General features: G+C 42.1%; 1 protein-coding gene and 1 long non-coding RNA gene across 2 annotated transcripts in view; one reads left to right on the top strand and one right to left on the bottom strand.

The window, feature by feature from the left end:
* Positions 1-22,701, bottom strand: part of SERPINB7 (serpin family B member 7) — a 64,553-nt gene that overhangs the window by 28,167 nt on the left and 13,685 nt on the right. The gene's annotated exons all lie outside the window — the stretch shown is intronic.
* LOC125149324 (uncharacterized) overlaps positions 1-22,701 on the top strand; it is a 28,022-nt gene that overhangs the window by 2,175 nt on the left and 3,146 nt on the right. Inside the window, exons 2-3 of the long non-coding RNA XR_007145895.1 lie at positions 15,148-15,261; positions 17,284-17,412. This is a non-coding gene — a long non-coding RNA (uncharacterized LOC125149324). The remainder of the gene's footprint in view (positions 1-15,147; positions 15,262-17,283; positions 17,413-22,701) is intronic.

The following is a 22,701-nucleotide window of genomic DNA, read 5'->3' as shown; positions in this document are numbered from 1 at the left end:
TTCCAGAATCTGGAGTTTTACTGCTACTATCCCTCTAGTGTTATAGTTCCATCCCTCTGAAATAATACAGTGATACATAATATATGGAGATTTGGGGGGGCACCTGGGTGGCTAAGTCAGTTAAGCATCCGACTCTTGATTTCAGCTCAGGTCATGATTTCATGGTCTCGTGGGAACAAGCCCCAAGTCAGGCTCTGCTGGGCCTGGAGCCTGCTTGGGATTCTCTTTCTCCCTCTCCTTCTGCCCCTCCCCTGCTCTCGCTCTCTCTCTCTCTCTCTCTCTCTCTCAAAATATTTGAGAGATTTTCATCCTCCTTCATAGGAGGAATGGGGAAGGCTTTTAGGACTAGTGGGCAGTTGGGAGTGAAAGCTGAGAGTTAAGAGTGGGGGAAGGGACCATTGTTGGCATGGAGCTTGATATGTGGGCAAAAGAACTGAGTATTCAATTGGTTCCAGTTTGCCTGAAAGTCCCACATCCTGGGACCCCCTCAGTCCTGGTTGGATGCAAGAACAGTTCCCAGACCGTTGCTCATCTAGCCCACCCCAAAACTGCTCCACAGCAGGTCATGGTCATTCAACTCAAACTATCTTGAGACAGACATGTATTCCTGACGCTAAGAATATGTCCTCATCTGCTCACTGATGCCTGAAATCACCGTGACTGGTGGGGTCCCAAGCCACAGTCAGAAGTAAGGCACAAAAGACTACACACATTACGATTCCCTTTATGAAAAGATCCGGCCAAGAAAAATTGCATTTTTAACAATGCCTACATAGGTGGGCAGACTATGTATGTTAAGGGAATGATTCCCTTTACTTAGCTCTACTTACCTCTTGGGGGAAGGAAGTTTTTGTTGGTGAAAGAACGAGGAGGGAGGTGTCAGAGGTTCTGAAAATGTCCTATTTGTTAAACTGTGTACATATACAACTGCATATGTAAATATGCATACATAAAACGTATGTATGTACTTGTATGTATCCAAGTTATATTTCATAATTTTAAAAAGTCGGTCAAAATACATAAGGAAATAAAATACCTCCGAAATAGGAGCAAGTGCGTTGTACATTAACTGATAATTGGTCTATTCCTGAGTGCAGATTTTGATGGAGGGCTGGGGACCCTGAGCCCAAGATAAACAGAGTGGCAATGAGGTAAAGAGTAGGATGTCAGAGAAGGCCAAGAGACCAGACCAACACAGTGCATGATGGAGACCAGGGGTCCCCGTGTTCCCTCCAGCAACGCCCAAACCTAGCAATCCCTCCGGAGAAGTGACCTGGAGAGATTTCAGGCCTCTGCATGAGATCATTGGCCATTTTTCTACATCTTTCTGGAGATTCAGCAGGGAGCTTTCCTCTTCCCTACTGCAGCAGAAATGGGAGAAGCCTTTTGAATATGCAAATCATAATGCATATTCATACCCACATCCCCGGTGCACAAATGCAGTGATGAGAATCTGATCTCCTTTCTCAAAGTGATGCATTCTCACAAAGGAAATATTTCCATGCTGTTCTGGACTGTTCAGCCTCCATGTGTTCCCTGCGCACTTAGGAAGAGGACAAAAGCTGAAAGGGGCAAGCTGAAAGCCTGAGTCACCACCCGCCAATAAAAAGAAACAAGCGTCCCTAGGTAGATTTTTTTCTAAAAACCTTAGGATTAGGTGTTAAAGGCTGTCTGCGGGTGCAGTCTACACCCTCCCTACCCAAGCACCTGCTTATTGATGTGTAGACTTACCTTCTGGGATGGATTCCCTGTGACTCAGAGCAAGCACTGTCTCTAAAGAAGCTAACAAGCATTTAGACCTTCGCCCCAGGTTTCAGAATAGTCTCTGGATAAAGACGGTCATTATGGGATTCACTCAGTTTGTATGTGAGTCAAATTAAAAAATTGTTTTTAATTTTTATTTGTCTTTGGGGGGGGAGAGAAAGTGTGAGTGGGGGAGGGGGAGGGGCAGAGAGAGATTGGGAGACACAGAATCTGAAGCAGGCTCCAGGCTCTGAGCTGTCAGCACAGAGCCCAACACAGGGCTTAAACTTACAGACCACGAGATCATGGCCTGAGCTGAAGTCGGACGCCTAACCTACTGAGCCACTCCGGTGCCCCAAAATGTAAAGGTGTAACTCGCCCATCTCTGTTCTTTACAATGCCAATGGTTTTAATGTAAACATGAAAAAAGAAATTCAGGATCTACGGCATTTATCAGCCTGTCTCAAAACATATCCTTTGTGAGAAGGATCATCAACAGATTAAAAAAAGACAGCAGAGACTCTGTGAGTTTTCTACAAAGTTTTATCACACCTTGTCGATGATCTCTAATCCTCTAATTCCTTTCAACCCTATCCTGTGTAAATGTGTTTAGCTTAAGGGCCTAAAATAGAATTTAATACAATATTTTCATCATTCCTCAGACTCAGATGTTCATCTGGACCTCAGACTATTTTCACTGGTTTCTTTTTGTCCTGTCCTCCATCCTTCCCCTACTTTCCCTTTATCCCAGTTTTTTTCTGGCCCGAAATTTTCCAGAAACATATCTGTTGGGTTTGTAATCCCACCTGGCTTCTCTAGATGCACATCTGAATGCAGCAGCCTCAGGTAGAAGCTGAAACTTGGGGTGTTAGTTCATTATTGTCACTCAGCCAGACTCTTCTCCACCCTTCTGATCTGGCAATGGAAAGCCACATCTACAACACCTAGATTCTCCCTCCTAGAATACTGGCTAGAGTTCATCGAAATGGGTTTGCCCCTTGCTTAAGTGGCCACGTGTAGACAAAGGTAGGTTGGGACCAACTGGGTGCTGACACCTTTACCATCAGAACATACCATACTGGGGCATACATTCCAGTGCCTGTGCTAACATCACATGGTTGAGCTCCTTGCTGTATCCACCCGCATCTGCTGTGCACAAAAGGAACTACAAGCCTAGTTCTTCTCGCTGAATGTTTTCCAAAGAGTCGCCAACGCTTACCCAAATTACTGGATCCTCTATTGTAAAGAGCTATTGGAATCTGAAGGGGCCATAATCTTACGGTGGCTTGTCAATTTTGTCTAGTCTTGTTTCTTTCCCAGGAAGAAGGAGATCCAACTAGCTTATCCAAAATCAAATGGATCATTTATTTCCATGATGGTCTATGAGTAATATAAGAGTAGAGAAAAATAAAGTCACAATGAATCCGGGAAACTTGATTTTGACTTAGGAGTTTCAATAAATTTTCTGATGGAGAAGGCTGTTGTTAATATGGAAGACAGGGTTACAGATGGATTTCCTGTTCTCTGTATTCTCATTGCACAGAGCTGAAATACATTGAATTCCAAATTCTTCCTACCATCTATCTACTTGTTGTAGGCAGAAAGTACTTCCAAGTGGTGAAACAGCCAATAGGTAAAAGGTAAGAGATTCGAGTGACACATAAACTGGCCAATCCTCCTGGAATTACCAAGAGTCAATCATAATTAAAGTTCTCATCATTGTTTCCTTCTCCACTTTAACCCAGGCAACTCTCTTACTACCGTATTTGCAATAGGCTATTTAGAACTAACCAATCCCAAAGTGACGTAAGTCTGGGAAGGAAGTTCAGCCATGGGAACTGGTGTATCATGTCAATTCTTCTCCTTTGCCACATGTCAACAACCCCAATTTCCAAAGGCCTCACCAGTTCATGAGTACAGATGAGGTTTCATAAATTGTAATAAGCTAAATTTGACTGTCTCTTGCCCTCACTTATTTACCCAGGACTGAAGCCTGCTTTGATGCTTGAGGGTTCCCAAGGAAACAAATTTGCTCATCAGCTGGAACCACCACATAAGCCTTCCATATTTCTTGTCTGTTCTGGTACCTTCATCAACATCCTCAACCTCCAGGATCCTTGAGGCTCCCTCACCCTTGTTACTGCTGCTGGTACTCAATGAGGGAGCACTGGTGTCCCTACCAAGAATACCTTCCTGGTGCCCTCACAACTGTCATGGAGGGGTTTTCAACATCTTCACTTGGCCTCATGAAGAAATGGGAAGAAGTTCCCTTCCCTGCTCATATTATACTGTATTGCCAGGCACCTAGCAGGGATGCATCTCCCAGGATTTGTCATCTTAACAGTTTCTTTGGCTGATGCTTATCCTTAGGACCAGACGAATAACAGAGGTTCCTCTGTTCTTGTTTTCTCACTCGCCCGTGGTGCCCATAAATGCCTATGCATGAACATCCTTTGGATAGGCTCCTTGCCTCAATTAAACAATAATAAGTAGGCACTTTGGGGGACTACCGAGCCATCATATGACCCAAATATGTCTGCATTTTCTTTAAAGTAACTACTGCACTTTCTTTTTTTTTTTTTTTTAATTTTTTTTTCAACGTTTATTTATTTTTGGGACAGAGAGAGACAGAGCATGAACGGGCGAGGGGCAGAGAGAGAGGGAGACACAGAATCGGAAACAGGCTCCAGGCTCTGAGCCATCAGCCCAGAGCCCGACACGGGGCTCGAACTCACGGACCGCGAGATCGTGACCTGGCTGAAGTCGGACGCTTAACCGACTGCACCACCCAGGCACCCCAACTACTGCACTTTCTATCTTTAACATTTAATACAAAGGCTTTATCTGAAGCATGTTTTTCTGTTACTATCTTCAAATGGCCCACTAGGCATATATTCTCTTTAAAGGCATAATATAAAGTGAATAAAATGCCCACTCTTTCCAACAGAAGTCTGGGGAATAAAACAAAGTAGTCTATCTAGACCCAAAGGCATCTCTCTTTCTTCCCTCATGTTTATGACAGCGTCTGGTATTTCATTCCGCCTTAATAAATACTATTGAATTAATGAAAGGGCTTAGGGTAAAATAAATGTTATGACAGAAAAGCAAACAAGTGAGAGCTCTACGGAAGGAATAATTAATTGGAAGTGGGAGTCTTTTTTTTTTTAATTTTTTTTCAACGTTTATTTATTTTTGGGACAGAGAGAGACAGAGCATGAACGGGGGAGGGGCAGAGAGAGAGGGAGACACAGAATCTGAAACAGGCTCCGGGCTCTGAGCCATCAGCCCAGAGCCTGACGTGGGGCTTGAACTCACGGACCGCGAGATCATGACCTGGCTGAAGTCAGATGCTTAACCGACTGCGCCACCCAGGCGCCCCGGAAGTGTGAGTCTTAAGTAGGCCTCAGAAGTGAGCAAGCATTTGAGCTGGATCTTGGGAAATGGAGAAAATGAGAAGCATTCCGGGGAGACAGAACAGCAGGAGTGCAAGCCCCTGGGAAGTGCTGTACACAGTGTGCTCTCGGAATAGCCCAGCAAGTACCTAGTGAGGTGGCATGGAGGGCTGGAGGCCCCGTAGGCTCTGCGGCCTGGATAGGTGATGGATGATGTCATGAACAGAGACAAAGAACCCAGCAGGAAGAGTATACGGGACAGGAGAAGAAGAGGTAACAAGGTCTGCTTTTGATATGTTGAATTTGAGATGCCTAGAGGACATCCAGCTGGAAAAAAAAAAAAGTACTTGGAAATTCAGGTCTGTCTATGAAAGAGGCAGTTGGCGATGCAGATGCGAATTTAGGAATCTTTGACACTGGGATGGTAACTAAAACCATGACTGAGATTACCAGACAAAGGGTCCAGAGCAAGAAGACTAAAACCTCATTGGGAAGGATCCCTGAGACATTTCTCCATTCACAAGATAGGCACAGCAAGGATCTAGACCCCTAATGAGACTTACAAAGTCCAGGCAACCAACTGTGGCTAGAAATTAAATACCCGAAGAGGAGCTAAGTAGCAAGGTCTCGTGACTTCTCCACAGTAGCAGCAGGAAGTCCAAGAGCAGCACAGAGAAAAAAAATGGTTGGGTTTTGAATTTTAAATGCAGATGAGGTGGATTCAAAGTTAGTGTTGATGAAAGTGTGGTTGAAATGGTGGAGCACAAAATTCAGGTTAGACATAGCGTAGTAAAGAGAGAGCATGACCGTTTTCACAATATCCCAGAGCAGAGACTGTTTCAGAACCATGGACATCAACACATGAAGATCCCACCCGAAATTCCTGTAACTGCCCTGAGCATGGTGAGCCTTGGCGGGCTACAGACAAGATGGAATGTGGGGCACCTGGGTGGCTCAGTCAGTTAAGCATCCGACTCTTGGTTAAGGCACCGGTCATGATCTCACAGTTCATGGGATCAAGCCCTGCATTGTGCTCTGCAGTGACAGAGTGGAGCCTGCTTAGGATTCTCTCCTTGTCTCTCTATCCCTCTCTCTCTGTTCTTCCCCCACTCATGGGTGTGCTCTCTCCCTCTCTCAAAATAAATAAATAAATACACAAATAAATAAACATTTTTTAAAATGTTTATTAAGAAAATGATGGAACATAAGATTATGCACATCACTATGCTGGAAGACAAGATGTTACTAAGCATGTTTATTGGGAATGTGGGCCACACAAAGGTCAGTACATGTGACTGGGGTAAAGGGCTCAAAACTTCAGAAGTGGACCCTCTTCAGCAGATAACAAGGTCCACATGTGCTCAGAGAAATGGGCAGCTGAGGAAGACAGGAAGCTAGATATTAGATGGCATACCAACATGAATGTTCAAGCCAGGAACACTTAGACGCAAAATCAAAAACAGTAACTAAGATGCCAAAGTCCTCTAGAGTTCTAAGGGGGTAACTAAGAATCTGGCAGATGGGAGAAAGGCGAAAGGGCAATACAAGAAGATAGAAAAATTCTCTGAAAATAATGGTGGGGAGCCAGAGTAAACCTCCTACCTTCTTCTCCTGGCCTCAGATAAGGAGTTCATAGGGAGTAAACAGCTTCCATTGAGAAGAATTTGTAGCAAGTACTCAGAATAAATTCAGGATTCTATGAGGTATGGGTTGAGGAGGCTGTGAACTCTGATTAGAGAGCTCTGTAGTTGGGCTGAGAAGACACAGTTTCTGTGGTGAAAGAATACTAACGGGGAGGGCATACTGGAGGGTGCAAATCTAGAAGGGTGCTCTGAAAGGGGACTGGCCTACGGCTTAGTGCTGACTTTCCCAAGGAACAGAACAAAAACTCTTTATTACGTGCCTCCCATAGTAAGATTCTAAAAGGGGCATGATAAAAGCACATACGGGGAGTGAAAAGAGAAGTCCCTGTCCTCATGGACTTTTCAGTATACTTAGGGTGAAAGGACATTAAAATGCACACAAAGAAGGAGAGATACAGAGTGGCATTGACAATACACAGTCTAAGTGTATAGAGTTTACAGTCTAAGTGGACAGAGGCTGAGCTCCTCGCAGTCTGAAGTTGTCATGATTGCGGCATGGACGATGCCGGTTTTGAACTTGTGTGTTTAGAATGAAGATAAGCAGGAAGGCTACTCCGGGAGAGGATTTTTGCATCGGAATCACCTGACCTGAGCATTAAAATTGACACCTTATTAAGGATTTGTTTCAAAATAACCCCACGATGTGGCAGAATGACATGGGGATGAAACAAGACTGGCCACGTGTTGAATCTGTTGAATCTGGTTGGTGGATACAGGGTTTGCTTCAGACTACTTTCTCTCTCTCTGTCTCTGCATGTGCTTCAGAAACAATAAAATGTAATTTTAAAATGTCTATTGGAGGGGTGCCTGGGTGGCTCAGTCGGTTGAGCATCCGACTTCGACTCAGGTCGTGATCTCACAGCTTGTGAGTTTGAGCCCCGCGTCGGGCTCCATGCCGACAGCTCGGAGCCTGGAGCCTGCTTCGGATTCAGTGTCTCTCTCTCTCTCTGCCCCTAAACCACTCACATTCTGTCTCTGTCTCTCTTAAATATTAAAAACAACAACAACAACAATTTAAAATGTCTACTGGAACGACAGTCTAGGAAGAGAACAATAGTACACCATTAAATCAAGTTAAAAAAAAAAAGGATAAAATACACATTTCACGTCCTGACTGTTTGAAGGGGAAAGAGACCAGTTTGGGTCCCTTATAGCATTCATGTGTAGGTCAAGTTTGAGAGCTGGGACAGAGACCTGTAGGAGACCCCTGAGGACTAGGCTGCCGTATTTTGACTGTTTCCTCTACTACAACCATCATCGTCACCCTCTTCAGCATCAAATATTCCTGTGAGCTCCTCTGTGAGTGGCAGGGAACACTCTGAGGTATGCAAATAGTCTAATCAAGATCTACCTGTCATTTCAGGTTTATGTTTTGCAATCCACGGGCTTGCTGAATTCTCGTTGGTGGGCTAGGTAGGATTCAGTTCGATCGAATCAAGGCAGAAGCAAGAGGCGAGAGAGTAGGAGGAAAACTGGGAGGAAGTTTGCAGACCTCCAAAACGCTTAGTCCTCTCACTACACTAAACTGTTTACTGACGTAACGATGTTTTCACCTTTTCTCCCTGAAGTTTCTCTTTACACAATTTTTAACTGTTACAATACAGTTGTGGCCACTTCCTTTGAAAAGCAACGAATTCATACTGCATCGCTTCTGCCTCTTCTTCAGCAGCACTAGTTTTGGAGGTTATTATTAAAATCCATCAAAAAGCATAGCAATAAAACATTACTTAAGGGAAATTTCCTACACATCTTAAAATAGATTACGACACTCCCTCCCTGGAAGCTGAAGTCATTTGCGTTTTGTTTTGTTTGGTGTTTCGTTCGTTTGTTCTGAATTACAGACACTGAAATTTTATTATAAACTGTGTGTACCCTATCTAATCCTCTAATCTAAGTTATCTATTTGAGTAAAACCTTGCAGCAGCAAGTTCCATGGCTTAATATCATATTGCGTCATGGTTAATTCATCCTAAATGCTTTGAATGCTAGGTCTATTTTTATTTCTTGTATTCTCTGTTGTTGCGAGATGGGCAGGGCACAAAAGAATTCCATTAGTCTACATCTCTTATTTACATGTCAGTATTTACCCAATCTTCCCTTCTCGCTCTTCCTCCTCCACTTTCTTCTTCCCCCTTTTATTTATGAAATGAACGAGCTTAGCTCTCACCTGGCCATAAATACCGTGATGGAGCATTCTCCTCCGACATTTCAATGAATGCAGTCATTGGAACGTCCTACAATCTTTTCCCATGAGAATTTCAAATATTGGAGGCCTTCTTGGTTTCCACTTATTTCTGTCATGTCATTTTGCACTGGGGTCATGGTCACAAACAACAGAATAATAAATGGCAAGTTCCCAAAGAATTGAGTCATCACTGTTGCTTCTTAGTAACCTTTCCTATTTGAACTCTTTTAGTTCTAGCTTCTTAACAAGCAAATTAGAGTCCACTTTTCCATCTCAGAATGTCAGTTTCCCAAATAAATGCAATAATCGGCCCCATTTGGTTTCCTGGATTATATTTTCACCCCAACTGGAATATCACCTATCTTTCATGAAAAATAAAGATTTTAAATCCGCAGACTCATTAAGCTTTGAACAACTTTGGTGGTCAAGTTGAACATAACTGATGTACAGACATCCCCCACTTCTCCAAGTTAAGCCACTTGGCTTTTAAGGAAAGACCTGCATCAGTAGGTCTAACGGAAATAATTCCAAAGAGGAGTTTCTCTTTTATGAGAAAAGGTACAAAATGAGTTTTGCAGGAGCCACTGTAGAGGCAGCGCTAACCTAGCAGCGAGAGTGGTACTTGCCCAGCTCCTTCCGGGGAACCGCACAAGGCGTCTCAGCAGCAAGCCCCAGACCTTTGAACTGTGTGTGTGAGCATCTGGGCTTTGTCTCCATTTACTGGTGCATCTGTGTCCTGAGGTACCAGGAAAGCCTAACAGGGGTTATTTTGGGGTCAGAGAATACTCAAATATTTGCCATGTAAATTAATAGTAATCGCTTCTTCTTCTTCTTCGCTTGAGGCCATTTCAGCTTAAAAAGGATAGCAGGGGAAACCTTTGTATTTAGTTTTTCTATAACCTTTTGTTTCCTCATCCTTTAACATCATGGTTCTGGGGGCGCCAAGGCGGCTCTGTAGGTTAAGCATCCAACTCTTGATTTTGGCTCAGGTCATGATGTCACGGTTGTGACATTGGGCCCCAATTCTCTCTCTTTCCCTCTCTCCATGCCCTTCCCCTGCTCCTGCTCTCTCTCTCCCTCTCTTTCTCAAAATAAATAAACTCTAAGAAAAAGTCACATTCAAAGAAAACACATATCCCACTCCATTTATTAGCTTCCTTAAAGAGACCATTCTAAGGACTTCGCAAAGCCTGCCACACAAAAAGTCCCTCCTAGATCCTTTTTAGATCTCTCTTCCCACCCCCAAACTTTCACTCACAGCAGCAGCTAAATATCCTTCCCTGTATCACAAATACATATTTCCTCACCACGATTATGCCCCACTTTCCATTCACCCCTTCCTGTTTTACTCAAGATTGCAGTATCCCCGCCCACGGAACACCTAACGGCGGGGACCCACCGCTCCTCCCCACCATGCGAAGTGCATGCACATCTTTTGGAAGTTCAGCTTCCCTCCCGCTCTGATTACATTTCATGAGACTATCATCCCCCTTTATTCTGGTGAAGGGTGGTAACATTCTTTGGCGTGTGTGTGTGTGTGTGTGTGTGTGTGTGTGTGTGAGACAGAGAAAGAAATGGCAATAAAATAAGGTAAGATGCTAACATATTTACACAGCATAGTCATCAGAGTAAATCTAATGGACCTATATGAATTTTATATCCTGAGAACAGAGAATACACTCTTGTCAAATGCCCATGGCTAATTCATAGAACTTGACCATATACTAGCTCACAAAGAAAGCATCCATCAGTGGCTTCAACAAAGGGAGTACTGCAAACAACACCTTCTGATCCCATCGCAGCACAACTAGAGTTTACGAACAAAAACAGAGCACAAAAAGACCCTTCCACATAGATAGTAAACGTCCTGTTAACTCCTAGGGGAAAGGGAAAATAGAAACTGAAATTACAATAATAATAATAATAATGACACTGGTTTTCAGTTCTAGTCAGAATAGGAAAAACATATCCCACCCCATTTTTTCCTATGAATTACAACTAAAATCCCTGGACAAAAGCCATGAGACGACTGTGAATGGTGGGAAAAAAAGGAGGAAGAAAGGCTAGAACCTCAGGACTAGAGGCACAGCTGGGTCTTTATCCTCCTATACATCCCAGCCTGTGTTCCATACTTTGGAAGTACTACCAGGGACAGGAAAGAAATCTTGAAGGAAAGCCTGTTCTCTCCAGCCAGAGGTCTAGGAAGAGGGTAGCCCGGCAGGACAGAGCCCTTTAGACCGCACCCAAACAATTACAGGCAGCTATCATGAAGGAAGCAACGCCCCAACTCCCCCTCACCTTGGCCTGGTTGCGGCAGAAACAGTGGGGTGAAACCACGGTGAGCGTCCCCACCCTACCTCAAGTCACACGTCTGGCCACTGGTGGTGGCTACAGCCACAGAAAATAGAACCCTACTCCCTCCCATTTACACTGAGAACACAGTCTTTGAGGTGGGATCTTGTTCACTCTGACCACCCTGAAGGAAGGAAAATGAAGAATACAATAACCAACAAACAAGTAGCCCCCTCCTCTCCCAACTAGAGAGTTTGAGAAGGATCACACAAAGGCAAGAGATGGAAAAAAAAGATCCTTCAAATTTGTATATGAAGCCCCAGGCACACACCCCTGTTCCACTCATCTGTAAAACCAAACAGAATCAATAAAGCAAACACTGGGAGAAGGGAATTGTGGTGCAGTTTCACACAGGCCTCTGGATAATGCAGAAGTGGGGCAGACCAGAATAGTACTGCAAAGATTGTGGCAACTAAATTGACACTAAAACCACAGCCTACCAAAGGGAGCCAGGACGTGCTTTGTAATAATAAATGTGTTAAATCCTACCAAAGAGAAGACTGAAATGAAACCAGAGCCTCCTTACAAAATACTCAAAATGTTTAGGATACAATTCAAAATTCATCATCATACCAAAATCCACAAAAATCCCAATTCACATGACAGAGGATAATTAATAGATTTCAACATCAAGATGATACAGGTGTTGGAATTATCTAACGAGGATTTCATTTTTATTTATTTTTTTTAAATATTTTTTACATTTATTTATTTATTTATTTATTTATTTATTTATTTATTTTTTAAATTTTTTTTTCAACGTTTATTTATTTTTGGGACAGAGAGAGACAGAGCATGAATGGGGGAGGGGCAGAGAGAGAGGGAGACACAGAATCGGAAACCGGCTCCAGGCTCTGAGCCATCAGCCCAGAGCCTGATGCGGGGCTCGAACTCGCAGACCGCGAGATCGTGACCTGGCTGAAGTCGGACGCTTAACCGACTGCGCCACCCAGGCGCCCCTACATTTATTTATTTTTGAGAGACAGAGAGAGAGTGTGTGTGAGTGGGGAGGGACAGAGAGAGAGGGAGACACAAATCCAAAGCAGGCTCCAGGCTCTGAGCTGTCAGCACAGAGCTCGACGCGAGGCTCGAACTCACGACCTGTGAGATCATGACCTGAGTCGAAGTCGGATGCTTAACTGAATGAGCCACCCAGGTGCCCCAAATGAGGATTTTAAAACAGCTATTAGAAGATGCTACAACTAGCAGTTTCAAACACTTTTGTAAGAAATAGAAAACACACAAATAAATGCAGATACACTGGAAAATCCAGATGAATTGGATAATTCCCTAAAGAAATACAGATTACTAAAACCAGATTAGAGCTGAGAAACTTAAACAGACCAATTTCCATTAGAGAAATAGCATTATTAAGGAACGACTCCACAAAAAAACATCAGGTACAGATGGTTTGACAGTAGAATTCTACCAAACTTCCAAAGACCAGAGTCCCAGTGCTCATTATTCTAGAACACTGAAAGGAAAGAAAACATCCCAATTCCTTCCCTGAAGCAAGTGTAACATTGATACCTAAACCAGAGGAAGATAGTAGGGCAGGGAGGGGACACATACCACACATCACAAATATTGATGCAGAAATTCTAAACAAAATATTAGCAAATAGAATCCAATACGACACTAAGAAAACAATATGCCAATACCCTGTGGAATTTATTACAGAAAGGCAAGGTTAGCTCAATATTAGGAACTTTACTGCTATAATATACCATATTAATAAATCTAAGGAAAAATATTATGATTATCTGGACATATGATGAAAACTCCACTGACAAAACTTAATACCCATTCGTGATTAAAAAAAATAATAATTTAAATGCTGAAGAAAAAAAGATGTCCACTATCTCTGCTACTAGTCAGCTTTGCACTGAAGGTAGGAGCAAATTCCCTTAGACAAGAGAACTCAATCAGAAGAATAAGAGTGGATGAAAAAAATAAGTTAAATCACCTGTATTTTCTAGATGCTATAATAGTATAGCTGGACAGCCATAGGTAATCAGTAATAAGAGCAAATCAAACAATTAAAGAATTCAATGAAGTAGCAGGCATAAAAGAAACATTAAAGAAAGTCCACAGTTACATCCAAATACCTATGGAAAATCCGAATATGATAAAGGCAGCATCTCAAATCAATGGAATAAAGATGGACATTTAAATAAGCAACTCTGGGACAATTGGGTAGTCATGTAGAAAAAGATAAAATTAGATCCATATCTCACCCCATCTATAGGAAAAAACTCCAAATGGATAGGGATCTAAATGTAAAAAACTGAATCATGGAAGTACTAGAAAAAAAAAATACTGGTCAATTCCTCTTTAACTTCTGTGAAGAAAAAGGCTTTGTAAAAATCCAGGGACAGTAAAGAAAAGATTAATAAATGTGACTAAAAAATTAAAATTAATGCGTGTCAGAAAATACCAAAAACCAAGTCAAGCTATAGGAACATTAACATCATACACCACAGACAAAAGGTCTATACTTCGAATATGTAAAGAAGTCTTAAATGTGAAGGGCAAAGGACCAAAAACTTGATGGAAAAAATGTAGAAAAGTCGTGACCAGGCAATTCATACACAAAAGAAATTTTTTTAATGGACTTTTTTTAAGAGAAATTTTAGGTTCACGGCAAAACTGAGTGGCAGGTAACCAGATTTCCCGTATACACCCTGCCCCCATTCATAGCTAGCCTCCCACACAAACAATGTCTCCCGCCTAAGTGGTACATTTGTTACATCTGATGAACCTACAATGACACATCATAATCACCCAACGTTTATAGTCGATATGAGAGTTCACTCTTATTATATATTCTGTGGGTTGGACAAATGTATAATGACACATAGCCACCAGTATATAGTATTATACGGAGCAGTTTCACTGCCCTAAAAATCCTCTGTGCTCTGCCTACACATCCCTCCCCTCCTCCCCACTCCTATTTTAAATGTTTATGCAATTAAAAATACGGGATTTCCTCTACTGCTCTTATGTTTAAAAATTCCCTCTGTGCTCTGAGATTCAATATCTACTTGCCCATGTCTTCTGCTAGTTTGTTTTGTTTCTTTCTGTTATTTTTTGGTATGAAATGAAGATCTACTATTTAATAATGATAATAATCAATTATCCTACTAGTATTCCTTTAAACTCTCTTCCCTCCAAATCTGGGTGAGTCCCATTCATCACAAGCTAAGTTTTAACTATGTAAGTCTATTTCTGCATTCTATTCCATGCCATTCATCTGTCCATTTCTCTGCAGTGAATTAAAACTGTTTCATGAAAGTGTGTTTCAGTATTTGCTAAGGCAAGTCCCTCCAATTGCTCCTCGCTTTCAAAACAGTCTTGACTATTTTCAATTCACTTAAGTTTTCTACAGAATTTTAGATTTATTTTTCAAGAAAAACATCCCATTACAGAGTATAGTGGAATTAATGTCTGTGATTTTAAAAATACATTGAGTCATGTGTTCCTTAAGGAGACTAGCCTTGTTTCTCTGATGACAGCCACTCCTGGAAGACTAGTATGAAGGCTCCTCAGGACACTTCCATCAGCAGCTTGGAAGGAACAGGAAAGAACATACAAGGGATGTAGAAAGAGATAGAGACAGAACTCAAACAAGCAGAGACCTGACTTCCTTCAAAGGGCCAGACTATTCAGTCACTCCATGTTTACCTGAATATGAATCAGACAGAAAACAAATTTGGTCTCGTGAAACATCCAAAAACAGTGTCACTGGGGTACGGTCTGCAGAAGAACAGAGGTGGCATCTTCGTAGGTTAGATAACCAAATCCCATCTGCTTTCACATTATTCTACTCCAGATCCTGGGACCAAGGCTGTAAGTGACGGAGAACAATTCACCCAAGCGTGTCAGATCATCCATCACTCATAAGAGTCCAAGTCTTGGGAGAATTTTCTTTTACCCTTAAGGTTGGGTAAGTTTCACTGTTGGGCCTGCCTTCAATTCAGTTCATACCACGTAAATGGCACGCAGTTTCTGTTTTCATAACTTGGGAAATACTACACAACTGTAATTGTTTTGTAATGCAATTCTTTATAGTGACCCATTTAGAAACACAGGTCAAACTTGTTCTTTTCTGGGTTCCTTGGCCTGGAATATGTTCCCAAGTCCCAAAGCATGGCATGGTGAGATGATAGAATTCAAGCTGCCAAAAATTAGTAAAATAACTTAGTGCATGTTAGTAAAATAACTTAGTGCATGTTCCAAGGACACGATCTTTAACAAAGGAAGCAGTTATAGTCTTCTTTGCCCAATGGCCACTAATTTCTGCCTCACTAAACCCAAATCAAAGCTATCACTAACACCTGCAACTCTCCTAGCTCCAGCCCCTAACCTTTCTCTGACTTTCTGTTATTTAAAGTACTCTACATAAATGCTTTATATTCCCTTAACACCTTAACAACAACTACTTAAAATGTGGACAAGTAATAATCCTTCAGGTCAAGCAGCTGATGAATTGGAACATTACCAAATTTAGTTTTGGCTGTAACTTCCCCAGGATTATTTTAAAATAAAATTATTTATGAGTGGGCCTTTTTTAGACCCACTAATAAATTTGAAGTGGATTAGTTACCAGTTTTTTCAATATTGAAACTAGACTATCTCAAACATAAGCAGCAAGGAAGTTTGTAGCACAAAGCTACATAGAGAAGACATAAAGATTTCAACAATTCCCTGTAGCAGTTCAGAAAAATGATGTCTATATTTTGATAATGAAAAGCAGAGATTTGTGTGATATTGGTTAGGGTGCTCAATCTCTTTCTGGAGTTGGACTTTCATCCATCCTTTTATTCCTTTCCATAACTACAAAGTGAGTCTGTGGCTAACCTCATCCACCCAATTCCCAAGGTTATAGAATATGTTTAACACTAGACCATAGTAGCTGGGCCCCCCTCCCTTTATTTCTGATGGAGTCTGAAAGTAAGGATACGACCTAACCTCAAACATATCTTATCAGCCTCTTGATTCACAATTATCTGCTAATATTATAGGCATGAGAGTAATTCAATGTTTAATTTAAAATGTTATGATATTTACATAGTTATTGTTTTATGGTCAAATACATAAAAATGAATCTAGAATGTGCCACTGAATATAGTGAAACGTGTCATTATGTTAAGTGACTCTTCTCTTCCTAAATATTCATACCTGGAGAGGCCACGTTTAATAGAGCCCTTATTTTACCTATCTGTTTTAAAAAGTTAAGTGTTCATAGCAGTTGGTTGTGAAGAGAGAAGATGCTCAAAAACCACAGAACAAGTGAGGGTCAAATGGATCAACAAAACTCAGGCCTCTCACTCTGTCTCCTGCACGTGCTCCTGCCCCTCGGACATCTTCAGAGGTGGATGAAAGCCTAGTGGAGCCTCTACCCATCCTCAGTCTCCTCTGCTGGATCTTCCTGTTTGCTTTGTGCTGTAAATTCTGGTCCTCTCTTCCCACCCTCTCTCTGGAAGATCTCAGCCACTCCCATTACTTCCATGGTCACCCACCACCGAGGACTCCCAAAATTGCATCTCCAGACCCAAGATCTCCTTTAATTCCTATATTCTAATGTCTACTGGACATCTCACAAGCATCTCATGATCTTCCCTCATGATCTTTCCCCAAACCTGTTCTTCCTTTTCAGCCCTTCTCTCTATGTAAATGGAACTTCTATCAGTCCAGTTGTTCAGCACACAATTTTGAGGGTAACCTTTGAATTCTCCATCTCCCCCATACTTATGCAATCCATTGCCAAGTCCTACAGTGAATTCCTACCCCAAAACCTATCCCAGGTCTATCCACTTCTTATCATCTCTTCCTGGACTACCTTAGTCCAAACCACCATCATTGCTTATATGCCTTTAGAGCTGACAACTATAGCTCTTAAGCTATAAGAGTTTAAAACTATGTATATGTGTATTTGTTTAATGTCTGTCTCTCCTTTATACTTTAGGCCCCATGAAGGCAATGCCTGTGTCTGCTGTATCACTACAATAACCTCTATCTTAGTAGAAACTAACAACAGTCTTTCCATAAATGAAATTACAGAAAGAAGAGAGGACTAAACAATCTCCTTTTGTTGGTGAGTTTTCCGAGAAGTGGCATTTCCCATGTTGAATTAGTTGAAAGCCATCAACCATATTAAAGTTAAATTTTAACTAAATATTGATAAAATGAATTATATTCTTATATTCCATAGATATAGGATTAATTCAATTGAATCGATACAAAATCTGAGATGAAAATGCCACTGCAAGGGAAAATACTTCCTCTTAGATATCTGATCTGCTGGAGAACAAGCCCAGTTGCTTGCATGCACCAACCCCCATGTGCACTGGCTGAGACAGCCACGATACCCAATCAACAACCATGCCAATGAAAACCATGCAGATCAGATCCTTGGCACATGCAGTCTTTCATGAATGTGCCTGAAGCTAGGATCCTTAATATGCATATCATCTCTTCCCACTTCCCTGCAGCCCATAAACATGTCTAGGAGGCCACTGTGTCTCCTACCATCTGATCCACATACTAATGCACATAACAATCTTTAAGTCAGACTCAGCAGTAGTAGAATGTCTTGGGCAAGTATGACCTGAATGAAGATGCAAAGACTGTACACCAGAGATAAGAGGGAAAAAACCTCACAGTATTATTTCGGGAGGAAATTCTATGGACATTTTGGCATCATTCACAAAACCAAATAAGACTATTAACAGAACCAAATTTTTTTAATGTTTATTTATATTTGAGAGAGAGAGACAGAACATGAGCATGAGCAGGGGAAGGGCAGAGAGACGGAGACAGAATCTGAGGCAGGCTCCAGGCTCTGAGCTGTCAGCACAGAGCCAGACGTGGAGATGGAACCTATAAGCCGTGAGATCATGACCTGAGCCACAACCAATGGAGCCACCCAGGCGCCCCATAGAACTTATTTTAATAAGGTTGTCCATTCGAATCCTTCATCTAGTGGTTCTTCCCCCTCCAGTCAGCAGTTCCAAATTATCTACTCATTGATCCAACAAATTTTCATCAAGCGCCAGCCAACTGGATGTTAGGCTTGTGCCACACCGTGGGGATGCCGTGGTAGGTAAATTAAAACACCGTCCCAGCCTTCAATGGGCCCAAAGTTTGGTAAAGGAGACAGTTGATGAGCAATTACAAGGCAGCATGAAAAGTACCACAGGGGGGTGTTGTCTGAACAACCAAGAAATAGAGTTCATTGAGAACTAGAGGGAGCAGGGAAACTCAGCAGAGACAAGTGGACTTGATCCAGTCTGGAGGGGAAGAAAGGAAGCCAGAGCCACACATGCAAGTGTTCAGGGACGGTAGGGAACATGGCAACCCTTTAAGTGGCCGATGGAACTACTGGTCAAAGGCAGAAAGAAAAAAGAAAATAAAAAAGACAGACTAGGGGAAATAAGAAAGGAAGAGAAAAAAGCTAGATAATGAAATTAAAAAGACAATCGGGATTTTAAATTAACCCATCCAGTTGTAGAAGGAAAAAAGTTGTGTATGTCCAGAGAGGCCTGAGTGCTCCATTAGGTCCCTGTGTCATTCTGTGTCATGTGTGAAAGAAAATATATATTGTTTCCTAGCCATCAATTTTAGTAGGCAAGAGTCAGTAATGTACCTAGAACGCTGCTTTTCAAACTGCAGATTATAATCCACTGGGGAAAATGAAATAAATTTAGTGGATGGACATCAACATTAAAAAAAAAAAGAAATACATTGGTACATGATAAGACAGAATAGTATAGGACACATGAGAACAAACAAATAGAATAGATCATAAAGCACTGCTCATAGGAAGGGCAAGTATTATTTCATGGGTACCCATGCATGTGAACAATTACAATTGCTTGATAACCACCCACCAAGAAGTGGGTCCAGTGACGATTCCAATCAAGTCTTGGCATCCCTTTGAAATCTTTCTTAAATATTTAGGGCTTACTAAAGCTCCTGGACCCTGGCCAAAAAGGTAAAATTCTTGCTCTTTGCTGTTAAGTGAACTTGGATGCTGGGAGAATGCCTTTGAAGAGCTGGGCTCTGTGCCAAAGGTGGGGAGGAGGGGCCCCATAGTGGTCGTTCACCTTGGAGGGAGGGTCAGGGAGGGAAGCCTATCACACACAGCCACCAGGGTTTCCATGACAGTCTTGTGTATGTCACATATACCAAAAATCCAGATGCTAGGAGGATCTGGTTGTTTAAACGCGCCCTGCACTAAAGCATCTTTTCCCTGTAACTGTCCCAGAAACTTCTCTCTACAGTCAACCACTGTCTCTCCAGGGGCCAGACACAGAAGATTTGAGACTGGATGATAAGAGCCAAGCCATTGGTGTTCAGAGCCAGTTTCTAGACAGTGGTTCTATTTCTGAGGGCTTCGGTGAATCAGGTAGCATCTTTAAGAAAGGAGTTCATGACTTTTTGCTTCACTTTATATTAACTAATCCATTCTAGGCAGTGAACATTTGTTTATTATAAAATTTAAGTCCCATGTGCCACTCTTCACCAGCCAGGACATGCACAAATATCTGAGGAAAAAGAATTCATCTCCACGGATGGTGTCAGGCTCTGGGCACGGGTAGGCAGTTGGGCTAAGTTGTGGTCATGATACTAATACAGATTTCTGGGGCTTTGTATCTGTAAATATTTTAAAGTCACACCAATCGTGCCATTTGTTGCCTGCCACGTAGGCCAAAGTTAGCGATGGCAGTTGTACAAAGTGTGTGCATGACAGGGGCGGGGCCAGGTGCTGTGAGAATGTGGCAATGTGACACTGAAGGTTTGAAGAAGTAATTACTAGAATATGTGGGCAACACACCCTCCTGGTAAAGCCACTTGCAGTTGAGGGACAAACAAGCGAACAGGAAAGCACCCCTCAGAAACTAAAACTTACCAGAGAGGCAAACTAGACTGTGAACTTGAAGAGGAGCTCTGTTGATATTTTGCTAAGTGTGGTGTCCAGTGTTGACAATTATATGAAAGACTGAGTATTGCAGTGCAGAAATTTCGAGACCGTTTATTTCATCAGGAACTCCTGGGAGCAGAGGTTGGCAAACTTTTTCTACGAGCGACCAGACAGTAAATATTTTGGGTCTGTGTGCCGTATGGCCATCTTTCACAGCTCAATTTTTCAGTTGTAGCGTGAAAGCAGACATAGCAAGTAAGGAAACAAATGGACATGACTATGTTCCACTAAAACTTTATTTACAGAATCAGGTTTGGACTGAGAGCTAAAGTCTGCCAACTCCTACCCTAAAGCATTAAATGGCCCTCTGGAAATCAATGAGATTAAAGACTTTGGCAAACCACACAATTGATTCTTGACAGACCTCTATCCAACTTTATAACTTAAAACTATTACACCAACTAAAACTATAAAAAGGCAACGGCAAATTAGCCTCTCTCTTGACCCTCACAAGCATATCCCTCAATATCGTTATTTTATTATTGTCACTATTGGTATTCCTATTTTCAGCTGAAAATTTCAAGCGATTCAATTGCTTTTCCAAGGGTACACATGCTGTAATAAATAGAATTTATGCACAATCATTTGACTCCATAAGAATCAGAAAATCCAGAATCCAAATTTTTGTTTTGTAGCTAACTAAATTTCCTAGGCAAGGAAGATAAACTTTCTATGTTTCTAACTCGAAACACGGAACAGAAACTTTCAAAATGGTAATGGTGACTAACTTGGGAAGCAGTAGAGAATTTGAGAAAAGAAAGACTTAATTCACTGTTATGACAACTACAAAGAAATCAGAGTCCTTGTAAGTGTTTCCATTTCCTCACATCTCTCTTTCTCCTCCTTCTCTCTCTCTGTCTCTCTGTCTCTCTCTCTCTCTCACACACACACACACACACACACACACACACACACACACAAACACTCTGAGTCCCCCCAAAACTCTGGAAAATCTAAAATGTAGGACAGGAGTCTTGGAGGAAGCTGCCAGGAAGTCTTGGAGTGCCAGGCCTGACCACCCTAGGTAATTGATGCCTTCTAATCTCACAGAATCTCCTTCACCAGCTCCCCCCAAAATACTGAGCAGGAACCTCTGTTTATCCTCCACCCTGATTTCAACTGCGATGGAGCGGAGGTCCAGACCCACTTTGTCATATGAGATGAATGGCTTGCCTGGCTTTCACAACCTTTAACAAGAGACCGGGCTGGGACTGCTGTTAGATTGTGGTGTTGTCACTGGATCCCTCTGCGGGTCCTGCGGGTGTGGCTGGGAGCAAACCACTCATAAATGGATGCTCTGTGCCCCACGGACAGAAATGGCCCGTCACTGTCCATGTGCAGGAACACACATTCCCAACCACTTTGCTGAAACGTTTCATAAACCCACTACGCGTAATGATTTTATGAGACCTGGCACACAGCAAAGTTCATACTCTGAGCCTGAAAACAGGTAGCAACAGGTGTGAGAAAACAGCTCTGGTCTTTACTTTGTATCCCCTACGGCATGCTCTCATTACATAACATCATGTGCCCCGAGATGAGTACCTTCCTACTTTTAAACTTCAAAGGCTCGTGTATAAATCCCTAATATTTATCTCAATAAATGTTATTGCTATTTGTTTCCACCTTTGGCGACAGGTAATAACATATTGGTCAACCATTTCAATGACCTTATATAGAGAACTGTAGGCTTTTTATTGGTGATGTGATACAATTCTTGTCCACAGTTGAATAAAGATTTTTAAAATTCTTCAAGTCTGCCTCACTAACTCACCTTTAAAATGATACTATTGTAAGTGAATTCTGTTCAGTCAACCTGCAAACTCCAGTGTCTGCCATTAAAACAGGCTAACTGTAATGCCAAGGGGACCAGTAGAAAGAAATCAGGGTCCTTCTCATCTTATCCCTGATTTTTGTCCCTATTCATGCCTCCTCTAACCCCAAAATTTCTCAACTTCGCATAGGAAAAGAAAAATTGGGGGGGAAAAGGTGGGGGAGAGGAGGGGAAATGAGAAGAAAAGAAGTATAGAAAAATTGTTTTTCTTCATTTCAGAAATAGGAAAAAAAAAAAAAACCAAAACAAAACAGGAAGCCTCTAGCTATGGCCTGAAATGCCACCTCAATTCAGATTAAACACTGTGGGCACTAGGAAATTACTAACATTTTCCCTGCCTCCTTCCAACAGTCCATGCTCTGTGATGGCTGGAGATACTTGGAAAGAGCTTTGGGGCAGGCAGAGCAACTAACTGCAGGAGGCTTTCCAGGAGAGATGATGCTCCAACTCCTTCTGGAACAAGGAAGGAGAGAAGCCAGTGAGGTTGACTGAGCTGGAGGGAAGGGCTTGGGCACAGAGAATCTCATGCACTACGGTCCTTGGGGCTCCAGCTTCTCTCTGGATGG

Source organism: Prionailurus viverrinus, chromosome D3 (assembly GCF_022837055.1).
Source record: "Prionailurus viverrinus isolate Anna chromosome D3, UM_Priviv_1.0, whole genome shotgun sequence".
Classification (NCBI taxonomy): Eukaryota; Metazoa; Chordata; class Mammalia; order Carnivora; family Felidae; genus Prionailurus; species Prionailurus viverrinus.
This window is presented reverse-complemented; position numbering and strand designations above follow the sequence as displayed.